This window comes from Lycium barbarum, chromosome 1 (assembly GCF_019175385.1).
Source record: "Lycium barbarum isolate Lr01 chromosome 1, ASM1917538v2, whole genome shotgun sequence".
Taxonomy (NCBI): Eukaryota; Viridiplantae; Streptophyta; class Magnoliopsida; order Solanales; family Solanaceae; genus Lycium; species Lycium barbarum.
In genome coordinates, this window is record NC_083337.1 from 55,717,404 (window position 1) to 55,730,513 (window position 13,110).

Sequence of the window (13,110 nt, forward strand, 5' to 3'; positions counted from 1 at the left end):
AGGTGCACCACCGAATGGCCTGAATATCTAGAATATGACTGTCTCGATCCCCCTTTATAGTCGCTACTGATACCCATAGATCTGACCCTCTTACTCTGCCCTCTATCAATATCGCGCTCACCCCTTTTGCGGATACTGCTACTCTTCTAAGTTCTGGGCATGGGCCTGAATATGAAAAATATCCATCCCCTCTTGCAACGAAGCTGTCAAGCAATCTTTGAACAAATGTGGCCCTAGGCCACTCACAAAACTGGTGCACTCTGTCTCCCATGTCATCCACCATAGTCGGGGCATATCTAGCCAATGAGTTGAAGTGAAGACTATACTCCCGGGCACTTATATTCCCTTGCTTTAGATTCAAAAACCTGTCAGCTCGGGCCCTTCAAACCTCGAGTGGCAAATAGTGTCGAATGAAAGCATCTATAAATTCTTGCCAAACTGAGGGAGGTTCATTTTCCTCTCTTGAAGATACCCAATTGTTATAACAAAGAACCGCCACATCCCGGAGTCTATAAGATGCTAACTCCACGGATTTGGTATCGGAGGCATGGATAATTTTCAATGTTCTCAACATCTAATCAATAAAACCTTGCGGGTCTTCATCCAGCTTTGACCCGAAAAACTCTGGAGGATTTAAACTCATAAAATCCCGGGCTCGAGTACTAGCCGCTCTGTCGCTTGGACCCGTACTATGCCGCCGTGCCTGAGCAGCAGCTAACTGCATCAATAAATGAATAGCTTCGGTCATTTGTTAACCCGAAGCAGCCGGTAGAGGAACGGGTGGCATAGGAGCTGGAGCTGAAGCCCTCTCTTGTTCTTTTATAATATGTGGAGTATGAGAGGTGTTAGATGGAGCCTCATTATGTGATTCACCTTTTTCTATATCACTGACTGCCACTTAAGACTGAATAATGCATGCTAACATCATCATATCATGTATATATATATATATATATATATATATATATATATATATATATATATATATATATATATATATAAGCTGCCCAACCATATAGGTGCGGTGTGATCATTATTAGGCCGCGTCTAGGCCTCCCGCGTCCGGGGTAACCATCTCATGCCGCCCACTAGTGGTGTCTGCCTATGCCATCTGGACATGGTGTATAGGCTGCCCGCCTTAGCAGTGTCTGCCTAGCCATATAGGCGCGGTGTAATATCATCATCATATAATTATCATGAATCATTCATAGAAACTCAGGACAAGCTGTAAATCTATCGGGGTGACGTAAGGTAGTGAACCCCCCGATCCCATTATGGAATATTCATAAGCATTCTTCCTCACCTTGAAGCAACTAACATGATAAGGTGAGTGTAACAACAATAAGCCATATCAAAGGGGTCATATGAGGATCATTAGCTTTATAGCAATATCATATCATGAACTTTAGGATCTTTAAACTTAGGCTAAACATTGTCATTATCATACTCATAACATATCTCTTATTTCTATCTCATATGGGGCTCTTCATGAACATAGACTCATAATTTCCAGAATGTAAGAAAGTCATGGAGGATAGGGAAAGTTATGTCATAAGATTCATGCCTTAGAAAAGAAGGGACTAGCCTTGCATACCTTTTCGTTTAGCTACTCTATCGCTTGAACGTTCCCCTCTAATATTCACGTTTCTACCTTCAAGAGAGTTCGTACCAATATTAGATAATCGATAACATAAACACGCTTGAACTAAAGCTAGAGAAAATTGGGCAGCATCTCCTTTGTTTGTACAACCTTGTCCATATCATGTATCAACTCTCAAACATCAATAATAACATTTATCATATCATAATCAACAATCTTCTTTCACCCTACATTATTCAAGTCTCCCAATTTCCATTCCAAATCATCCATAACGATGGCGACAATACAACATTACATTCATCCTCATATAATGTTTCTCTTATGTTCTTAATATCATTTGTAACATAATTATAACCACAACATATCAAGAATCATGATTCAAATTAAGCTACTACTCAACAATGTCACTATTCTCATGTTTGTAACCCATTTTATATTTCCCTCCATAATTCAAGTCTTTCAACCCCTCAATACCCTAAATAGCATGAATTGATCATAAAAATTACCTTTGATTGAGTAGGAATGGGTTTTGGATAGCAATACTCCACTTGAAGAAAACCCTAGCTTCAACCTCCCAAAGATTCTTGGCTTCAAGCAACCCTAGAGGATTCCCTTACACTTGATTTCCTTGGTTTGATGAAGTTGATCTTTGATTTGTCTTGATTTTATGTTGATGAAATGTGTAGAACCCTCTAGAAGTCTTGAGAGAGATGGAGAAGTGGAAAGAATGATAAAATGAAAGTGGGAACAAGTATTTATACTTGCAACTTAATTAGCCCGTCGGGACTTATACGGACCACTTATACGGTCCGTATAACATTGTACGGTCCGTATAAGTGTATGTGGTTCACCATCATGGAAAACATCCTTCATGTTGGGTTATACGAACCGTATAAGTGGTCATATAACTCCACTTTTCCGAAATTGTTTCTGTTGTTTCGTTTGATCTTCAATCCTTATGAAACTTCTTAACACATGTTTAACACTTCATTAGAAATCTAAGGAGCATTATAGCTTCTTCTTAGGACATTTATTAAATCTCCATTAGCTCGATACTTTACTAAACTCTTCCTAACACAACGTATACTTCACATTTCTTGATGAACTTTCTTCTCTTGCCTCGAATGCCTTTGAAATCTCAATTAGAATCATTAAGTAACCTTTCTTACTTATAGAAATATCGTATTCATCTCACCCCGCGTTATTCTATCTATCATACGACGTCATGAAATTTTCGGAGGTGTAACAATCACTTTCTCAGACGACGAGTTGCCTGTGGAGGGTACTGGACATAATCGTAGCCTTCACATTACTGTAAAATGTGAGCGTTCTTACGTCACTCGAGTGTTGATCGATGGGAAATCTAGGGCAAACATTTGTCCTCTGTCAACTTTGCAAAAACTAAATGGTAGCGCTGAAAGAATCCGACCCAATAATGTATGTGTTAGAGCCTTTGACGGAGCGAAAACGGATGCCATCGGCGAGATAGATCTAGTCCTGACAATAAGGCCTGTCGACTTTACCATAGATTTTCAAGTGTTGAACATCAATACTTCTTACAATATGTTGTTGGAAGACCATGGGTACATATGGCTGGAGCAGTCCCGTCCACGTTGCATCAGATGATCAAGTTTGAACGTGACAAGCAAGAAGTGATTGTTCACGGTGAAGGGGATTTGTCCATTTACAAAGACTCCATTGTTCCCTTTATTGAGGTTGTTAATGCTGATGAAGCACTGGTTTATCAAGCCTCCGAAGTAGTGGTTGCTGAGCAAATCTCGGAAGGGAAACCCATTCTGACACCACAAGTGTCTTCAACATCAGTTATAGTGGTAAATGAAATGCTGAAGCCCTGTTTTGAACCAGGAAAAGGCTTGGGGCCCTCCTTACAAGATATGATTTATCCAGTGTGTCCACATGAGAATCCTGGTCCATTTGGTTTAGGGTTCAGGCCAATGGCTGAAGACAGAAAGAGGGCTAAAAAGCGGAAAAAAGAAGCATGGTCACTTACCAAACCTGTGCCGCCGATCTACCAATCTTTTGTCAAAGATAGTGCCAATGGGTTTCCCTTGCCAGTGTTAGATGTGGATTCATAACTGATGGGATGCTTCCAGAACTTGTTTGTCGAAGCTGATATGGTTGAAATTTTAGAAGGTCCTAGTCATGCAGATGTGCAATTCATTGGCCCTGGTGTCCAACTCAGCAATTGGGAAGTCACCCCTCTCCCCACCAGGAAGGAGTTTTGGTAGTCTGTTTTGTTTTCCTTTCTGTTATTTAAGTTATTATGGGGTTGTAACTCAGATTTTATCTCGTTTGTTTTTGTTCAAACCCTTCTATCTTTCCTTTCAATGAAATGCAATTTCCCTTTTTGTTAATTCTAATGTGTTTGTTTATTTTTCTTCTATACAGTTCTGTTTATGCCGGTTCTAATGATATGATATGCATGCGAAATTTTCAGCCAGATCTTAAAATCCAATCTAATCATGAAACAATGAACTAAGAAATTGAATATGATGAAGAAAAGGTATTTCAGGAAATAAGCAGGGATTTGATCAAATTTGAAGATAAACAAACCCTAATTTGAATGAAACCGAAGCAGTCAATCTGGGAGATCAAGATAATGTCAGTACAACAACATGGCAGAGTATGAAGCTTGCATTTTGGGTTTAAGGTTAGCTATCAACATGGGAATTCAAGAATTATTGGTATTGGGGGATTTATACTTGCTAGTCCACCATGTTCAGGGAGAGTAGGAAACCCGTGATTTGAAGCTTATACCATATCGACAGTGTTTGCAAGATCTTTGCAGACGGTTCATAATAGTGAAGTTTAAGCACATGTCCAGGATTCATAATGAGATTGTTGATGCCTTGGCCACTTTGTCTTCAATGCTCCAACACCCAAACAAGGCTCACATTGACCCTTTACACATACAAACTCGCAATCAACATGCTTATTGTAACACAGTTGAAGAGGAACTTGATGGTGAGCCTTGGTTCCATGATATTAAATAATACATCGAGTCTGGAGGATATCCAGCACATGCCACCTGTGATCAGAAGAGAACTATTCGACGACTGACAAGCGGATTTTTCTTAAGTGGAGGAATTTTGTATAAAAAGACTCCAGATTTGGGACTTTTGAGGTGTGTAGATGCTAAAGAGGCTTCAACTATCATGACTGAAATACATTCAGGAGTTTGTGGACCGCACATGAACGGGTATGTTTTGGCAAAGAAAATACTTCGAGCAGGCTATTATTGGCTTACCATGGAGCGGGATTCCATTCGTTTTGTTTGTAGGTGTCATCAATGCCAGGTACATGGTGACTTGATACATTCTCCTCCTTCAAAATGGCACACAATGTCTGCTCCACGGCCTTTTGCAACTTGGGGGATGGATGTGATCGGGCCAATTGAGCCGAAAGTGTCAAATGGGCATAGGATCATTTTGGTGGCCATCGATTATTTTACAAAGTGGGTGGAAGTAGTTACTCTCAAGTCGGTGACTAAAAAAGCCATGGTGTATTTTGTTCATTCCAATATCATTTGCAGGTTCGGAATCCCGAGGACAATGATTACAGATAATGCGACGAATCTCAACAGTCATTTGATGCACGAGGTATGTCAGCAGTTTAAGATTACACATCGAAATTCAACTCCATATCATCCGAAGGCAAATAGGGTCGTAGAAGCTGCTAATAAAAACATCAAAAAGATACTCCGCAAAATGGTGCAAGGTTCTAGACAATGGCATGAAAAGTTGCCTTTTGCTTTATTGGGTTATCACACAACTGTTCGCACTTCAGTTGGTGCAACTCCTTATTTGTTGGTATATGGGACCGAAGCGGTTATACCTGCAGAAGTTGAAATCCCGTCCCTTCGAATCATTGAGGAAGCTGGAATTGATGATGAGTGGGTCAAAACCCATTTGTAGCAATTGAGTCTGATTGACGAAAAGATATTAACATCGGTATGTCATGGTCAACTGTATCAAAGAAGGATAGCACGAGCATACAACAAAAAGGTGCATCCCAAACATTTTGAAGTGGGTAAATTAGTGTTAAAGAGGATTCTTCCACACCAAGCCGAGGCCAAAGGAAAGTTGATCCCAAATTGGCAGGCGCCATTCGTAGCGAAGAATCTTTTGCCCAATGGTGCTTTGTATCTGACAGACATAGAAGGCAAAATGTCTGAAATGGCCATCAACACAGATGTAGTGAAAAGATATTATTTATGATTTTCATTTCCCCACCTTGGGATTACTTGCTTAGCGCTTGATATTTTTAAAGGTTGATATGACGAAGGCATTTTATTCTGATACCTATACCTTGTGCCATCCCTTGCTACCCTTTTGAGCCGTAGTCTATTTTTCTTTCGTAACCCTCGTCTGGAATCAAGTTTTTCAAAAAAAAAAAAAAAACAAACAAACAACAGCAAAAAATAGGACAATCGCCTGAACAACGTTTGACCTGATTCTTATCTAAGCAAGATACGCAGGCAGCCCTATTTTGGGTTCGATCCAACCAAAGAAAATCCAAAATAATATCAAAGAAATTGGGACAGAAGTTATTGTTTTCTTTTTTAGTCGATTCCAAAGGTTGTAAGTCTCATCCCTTGTTATTTTGGTATTATTTTTGTGTTGTCTTCGAGCCTCCATGTCATCCTTTCTTTCCAACCCTATCCAAAAGACACATTACAATCAAAGAAAAGACCTTCAAATCAATCATTGAGAATTTCAAGGCTGAGCAGTCTATCAGTATTGGGCATGTGCATCATTGACATCACTTATGGCATCGGCACAGGAAAATGGAAGAAAAAATGAACATGAGAGAGTCCTATTGGTGAAAACCCTCACGGGCACCGTAGGGCGATGGTGAGATGAAAAAATTGAAAATGAGAGTCTTATTGGTGAAAACTCTCACGGACACCGTAAGGTGAGGGCGAGTTGAGAGAATTAAAAATGAGAGAACTTTATTGGTGAAAACCCTCACGAGCATCGTAAGGCGATGGTGAGATGAAAAATAAAAGTGAGAGAGTCTTACTGGTGAAAACCCTCACGGGCACTGTAAGGCGATGGTGATTTGAGAGAATTGAGAATGAGAGAGACTTGTTGGTAAGAACCCTTCGGGCGCCACTAGTTAAATGAAGGCCTTGATTTTGACGCAGTTGTTAGGTGGAGACATTCAGTTTCTATGTCAAAGGGTTAATAAGATTTTATGAATAGTTAGGATGAACAAATCAGACTGATTAAGCCAAAATGCATGTCATAATCATTAGAGCTGGCTACTACATTCAGATAAGTTTTCCCCTTTCTTTTCTTTTTCGGAGGGGACATCCTTTTGTTAACCTCTTTTCATCTTTATCTTTTATTTTTCTTTCATCATTTGGATTTCATGTTTTTCCTTTGAGTTAGTCTGTTGCGAGATAAGGGAGAAAGGATCACAAAACTTGCTACCAGTTTTTCAATTGCGAAGCAAAACATCTTGGCTAGCACATGAAGGTAACATAATTCAGTTGGCATAAGGTACTCAATCAGCTGTCAACCGTTAATGGGTTCTGGATTCATTGAAATACAATGTTCAATAAAGTTTGAGTTAACGGGCATTACAAAACAAGAGATTTATGGTATGGTGTTGAAGTTACTTCTGAGACATTTTTGGCAGCCATGTTTGAGTCAGTAATACCGTAGGTCAACAGGATGCAATAACTGTCTAAAAGCGGAGCCAAGCAGGATGAGTGCAAAAGCAGTTGCTTTCACAGCCAAGACACAAACCAACCACAAAGTTTTGAAACTCACAAAAATTTTCTTTGTTTGAAACAAGGGTAGAAATTTTATTCGCTAACTGCAGGTACATTCTGGAAAATTCAAGGCGCAAGTATTGCAAGAATCAAAATTAGGACACTCCTAGATAATGAAATTTTATTTATCAGGATCCTTCTGAAAAATGGGATCGAGGTTATCAGGATCCTCTTGGAAAATGGGATTTAGCTATCAGGACCCTCATAGAAAATGAGATTTAGTTTATTAGGACCCTCCTGGAAAATGGGATTTAGCTGTCAGGACCCTTCTGGAAAATGGTATTTAGTTTGTCAGGACCCTCCTGGAAAATGAGATTTAGTTGTCAGGACCCTCTTGGAAAATGAGATTTAGCTTGTCAGGACCCTTCTGGAAAATGCGATTTAGTTTGTCAGGACCCTCCTGGAAAATGGGATTTAGTTTGTCAGGACCCTCCTGGAAAATGAGATGTAGTTTATCAGGATCCTCCTGGAAAATGGGATTTAGTTATCAGCACCCTCCTGGATAATGGGATTTAGTTTATCAGGACCCTCCTGGAAAATGGGATTTAGATAGCAGGACCCTCCTGGAAGATGGGATTTAGTTATCAGGAGCCTCCTAGAAAATGGGATTTTATTTAGCAGGACCCTCCGGAAAAATGAGATTTAGTTTCTCAGGACCCTCCTGAAAAATGGAATTTAGTTTCTTAGGACCCTCATGCAAAATGGGATTTTATTTATCAGGACCCTCCTAGAAAATGGGATTTAGTTTATCAGGACCCTTCTGGAAATGGGATTTAGTTATCAAGACCCTCTTGGATAATGAGATTTAGTTTATCAGGACCTTCCTGGAAAATGGGAATTAGTTATCAGGACACTCCTGGAAAATGGGATTTAGCTTGTCAGGATCCTCCTGGAAATGGAATTTACGTTATCAAGACCCTCCTAGAAAATGGGATTTACTTTATCAGGAACTTTCTGGAAAACGGGATTTAGTTATTAGGACCCACCTGGAAAATGGGATTTAGTTTATCTGGACCCACCTGGAAAATGTGATTTAGTTTTTCAGGACCCTCCTGGAAAATGGGATTTAGTTTATCAGGACCCACTCGGAAAATGAGATTTAGTTATCAGGACCCTCTTGGAAAATGGGATTTAGTTATCAGGACCCTCTTGGAAAATGAGATTTAGTTATCAGGACCATCCTTGAAAATGGGATTTCGTTATCAGGACCCTCCTGGAAAATGTGCTTTACTTTATCAGGACCCTCTTGGATAATGGGATTTAGTTTATCAGGACCCTCCTGGAAAATGAGATTTAGTTTATTAGGACCCACCTGGAAAATGAGATTTAGTTATCAGGACCGTCCTGGAAAATGGGATTTAGTTATTAGGACCCTCTGGGAAAATGGGATTTGGTTATCAGGATCATCCTGGAAAATGGGATTTCGTTATCAGGACCCTCCTAGATAAAGGGATTTACTTTATCAGGACCCTCTTGGATAATGGGATTTAGTTTAATCAGGAGACGCACTTCCTAATTGTAGCATTTGATTTTACTTTCATAATGAAATTATTTTATAGTTTATAATTTTGCTAACACTCACCAAAAAATTTCTGGTGCAAACTGGGATAGAAAATTTTTGTTCGTGTTATTTGTTTTGATAATTTATAAGGTTCGCCTGGAGAATAGGGATAATTTTCAATTTCAAGCTCAGGAGCCCGCCTGAAGCATAGGGTGTACTTTCAGTTGGTTTCGAGTTCAGTCAGAAGTAGCAGGAGCCCCGCCTGGAGAATAGGGATGACTTTAAGTTTTAAGTTCAGAAACAAGCATGAAGATTCAAGTCAAGATTCAAGAGAAGCTGCATAGATAGGGTCTTGTACTTGTTTTTTCTTTTTAACTTTTATTTTTCATTTTGATGAAATAACAGGAGCCGCGGACCGGAACCTCGACAGGACCTCAATCGACTCCCCAACTCGGTATGTTTCATCACCCTTCTTACCTCTTGAACTACACGAGACCAGATTCCCTTATAACCCGGGATATGTAGGATGCCCAACACCAGGGTTCGGTCACATTTTTGTTCCATTCCTTTCTCTTCCTCCAAAAAATGGTCGGGTTCAAATTTGTCTCATTGTCTACGTCTCTGTCCGAGAACTCTTCGCGTCCACAACCAAAGAGGGACAGGCTGTAGACACGTAATATTTACCCTCCCCGAGTGTTTCACATTATAGTTTTTAAATATTTCTTTTAATTTTAATTTTTGATGTGTGGATTTTATTCTATTTTTATTTAGTAGGTTTACTTTGCGAGAATCGAAAAAAAAATATTTAGTATTTTTAGAGTATAAGTCGGGTGTTTCAAAAGAATTAAAAAATTTACAAAAATATGTTTCTAAGGATTTATTTTCATTAGCAAATTACTTTCTTGTAAATAGTATATTTTTCTGTCTAGGAATAGTTATTAAATACTTCTTATTTTTTGTATTTAAGTAAAAGGTAAATGAAAAAATATATGGCAAAAAGGGAGAATTTTTTTCAAGGAAGGGAATCTTTTCCGTTGGACATATACACATCACACAAAAGGACAAGAAAGAAAAACATATTTTTTTTTAAAAAAAAAAGGGAGAGGAGACACGTGACAAAATTGGAGGGGTATTAGTTTTGGGGTGATCCCCATAATAATTTTTGATAGAAAAAGGCACACATACTGAACATAGAAAAGGGAGGAATCATTTAGAGAAATATAGAGATAGAGACAGAGACGGACCCACAGCAAAAAATATCCTCATCATCATCTTCTTAAATTTTTTTATTCACCTTAAGCACATACTCCATTTTGAAGGCTCTGTTTTCGTTTCCTCCACACTAGACACATACTCATCTCCATCATTTTCCATTTTTACATTTTAACACCCAAATCACAAAACCACTGTGAACCACCCAGAAACCGAGCAACCCAGTTCCACCGTGGAACACCCACCTGCTCCATCACCATTTACACCATTGTCAACATTTCCCAACAACACCTCTCAAAAACCCAAAATAAACCATCAATGAAATCCCCAAAAACAGTTATGAAAGCCCATAAATTCAACCCTTCGTCTCTATTTTTAACTTGATTTCCAGTTAGATTTGGGTGTTTGTTCGCTGAGATTGTAGTTTTCCGTCGAGGTTTTCATGTCGTGGCTCTCGATTTTTGGGGCTCTTAGTTGATTTTTCCATTCACTGGTTCTGTATCGACGATTTCATTCGTGGATCAGACCTTTGCTTGAAGGTTTCGTATTGATCGAATTTCTTGGAGGAATATTACACTAAAGGTCCATTTCTCAAATCCCAATCTTATCTTATTATTTTAGTAAATGTTTTAGCCAGTGTTCTATTCTCAATTCGTAGATTATTTTTATAATCTGTTAGTCTTGCCTTGAATGCTTTTGGATGAAATTAATTCATGTCTCTTGAATATTCTTTTACACTTTGATTTAATTGTTTGGTTTGATAGTAGCTTAATGAAATCTTAATATGGGTTCAGTTATATATATATACTTCCTTTTTCTAGTCTCAAATGCTAAAGAAAGGATAATTTAAAGTTGACTAAGTTGGGTTTAATGATTAATCCGTTTTTCCTCTCATTTTGTTGGGTTTGGGTAGGCAAATTTTAGGTCTGTTAACTACTCGCATGCTTTCATCTACTTGCTTTTGAATATTATGTATTCATTCCCGGGTGGGATGTCCCGGAAGAAACTTAATGTAACAATGGTGGCCGCCCGTGGAGAAGACCCCAGATGTCAGGGATAGCTTAGTATAATTTAGCATAGTGTAGTATAAGTTTATTTTCTCGCATTTTTCTTTCATTTCGGGTTGTAATAATTCGGACTTTATTTTTGAACTTTTCTTGTGCGTGTGCTTGTGCGATTTTTTGAGTGTACCTGACCGAGTTTTCTAATTTAAGCCAATACGAGTTAATTAAAGCGACCGTGCTAGAACCACGAGACTCGAGTGATGCCTCACACATTCCCCTCGGTTAATAGAATTCCTTAACTAGAATCTCTATCGCTGATCAGTTTTTAGAGTCAAACTTGTTTTGAAAGGGATATTGATTTTACAGTGACTTGGTACACCAAAACTTGATGCCAAGTGGCGACTCTTTTTCTCTAAATAAAAGCCCTTTTCAAAACACAATTTTCGTCACTTTTGATTTGAAAACCCTTTTGAACTTAACATTAATAATAAATCACTTCTTGTGGGAAAAAAGGGGTGTGACAGGAGCAAGTTGTGTGTAGCTAAACATCTTCAAGAAAAAGGTATGTTCTTTATCTTATTACTTATGTTGGGTTGATTTGGAGGTTAGGAAGTCTTAGAAGTTAAGAGAATCATGGTAGAAAAGTTATAAGGTATTAAGTGAAGTATTGGTTATGGATTGAATTTGAAAGTGGGTTTTGGACTGATTTGAGTCCAATTTGAATGTAAATCTCTTGGCTATTGTACTATTGATGTTGTTATTCTTGTTTGGGAGTTGTTTTGAAATTGGAGGAAGTAGATAATATAGGGAAATGCTGCCCAAATTTCGTTAGCTCACTTAATAGTTTAGTTTGATCTTATAAGCGTTTCGACGACTTAACCTTAGCACGAATCATCTTAAATGTAGATTTCCAAGCTCGGGAGAATAGACGTTGAGTGTTTAAGTAAGACGAAAAGGTATGTGAGGCTATTCCTTTCTTTCTTAAGGCATGATCTTATTGATACAAAGAGTACACGAATGATATTCATAATGTCCTTATTTCTAGAAATACTAGAGCTTATGGTTCTTGATATTCTTACGGTATTATTGATCTTTGTCTCATGATTATTGATCTTGTTTTGTTGATCCTATTTATTGAGGTTGATCTCATCTTATGGTTATTGTTCCTTCAAGGTGAGATATGTTCATGATGATAGTTCCATAATGATAATCGGAGGTTACCGACCTTACGTCACTCCGATGGAGTCATAACTTTCCTTGGGCTCTCATGCAAGCATATATATATATATATATATATATATATATATATATATATATATATATATATATATATATATATATATGTGTGTGTGTGTGTGTGTGTGTGTAGCTATTTTCTCACATCGAGCCACGCTATAGTCGGCCGCGTACGTCACCTATGATGCACACCACTGCAGTTGGGCACAGATAACACCGAGTCTTATTATGGCCGGGTACGGATGACACCGAGCTTATATGGCCGGGTACGGTATTATGATATATGTATGTGTATGAAAATGGTTTTTTTAAAGGAAAGCATGCATGACATTCGCCTTAAGAGACAATCAGATGTACAGGTTATCTCTCTTATCTCTTATCACTTTCATAATTATGTTATGTTGTTTTTGACGCCTTACATACTCAGTACTTTATTCGTACTAACGTCCTTTTGTTTATGAACATTGTGTTCATGCCCGCAGGTAGACAGGGAGACGGATCAGACCTGTAGGCTGCCTTCTCAGTGACTGTACAAGGCACTCCACTTGTTCTAGAGTTGCAGATCAGCGTGGTATGATTCTTTTGTGTATATATGGGCATGGCGAGGTCCTGTCCCGTCCTTATTACGTTATGCATTTCATAAAGAGGCTCATAGACAGATATGCACATTAAGATGTTCTATGACCTTCTCGGTCCATATTTTGTTGCATCACTTTGACAGCCTTGTCGGCTTGTGTATACGGGCACAGTTTGATGA

At 38.6% G+C, this 13,110-nt stretch overlaps 1 long non-coding RNA gene across 1 annotated transcript; it reads left to right on the top strand.

Moving 5' to 3' along the window:
- Positions 1 to 988: 988 nt before the first annotated feature.
- LOC132635560 (uncharacterized) lies at positions 989 to 13,110 on the top strand. The gene is made up of 2 exons (XR_009580623.1): positions 989 to 10,695; positions 12,836 to 13,110. It is a non-coding gene; the product is annotated as an uncharacterized LOC132635560 (long non-coding RNA).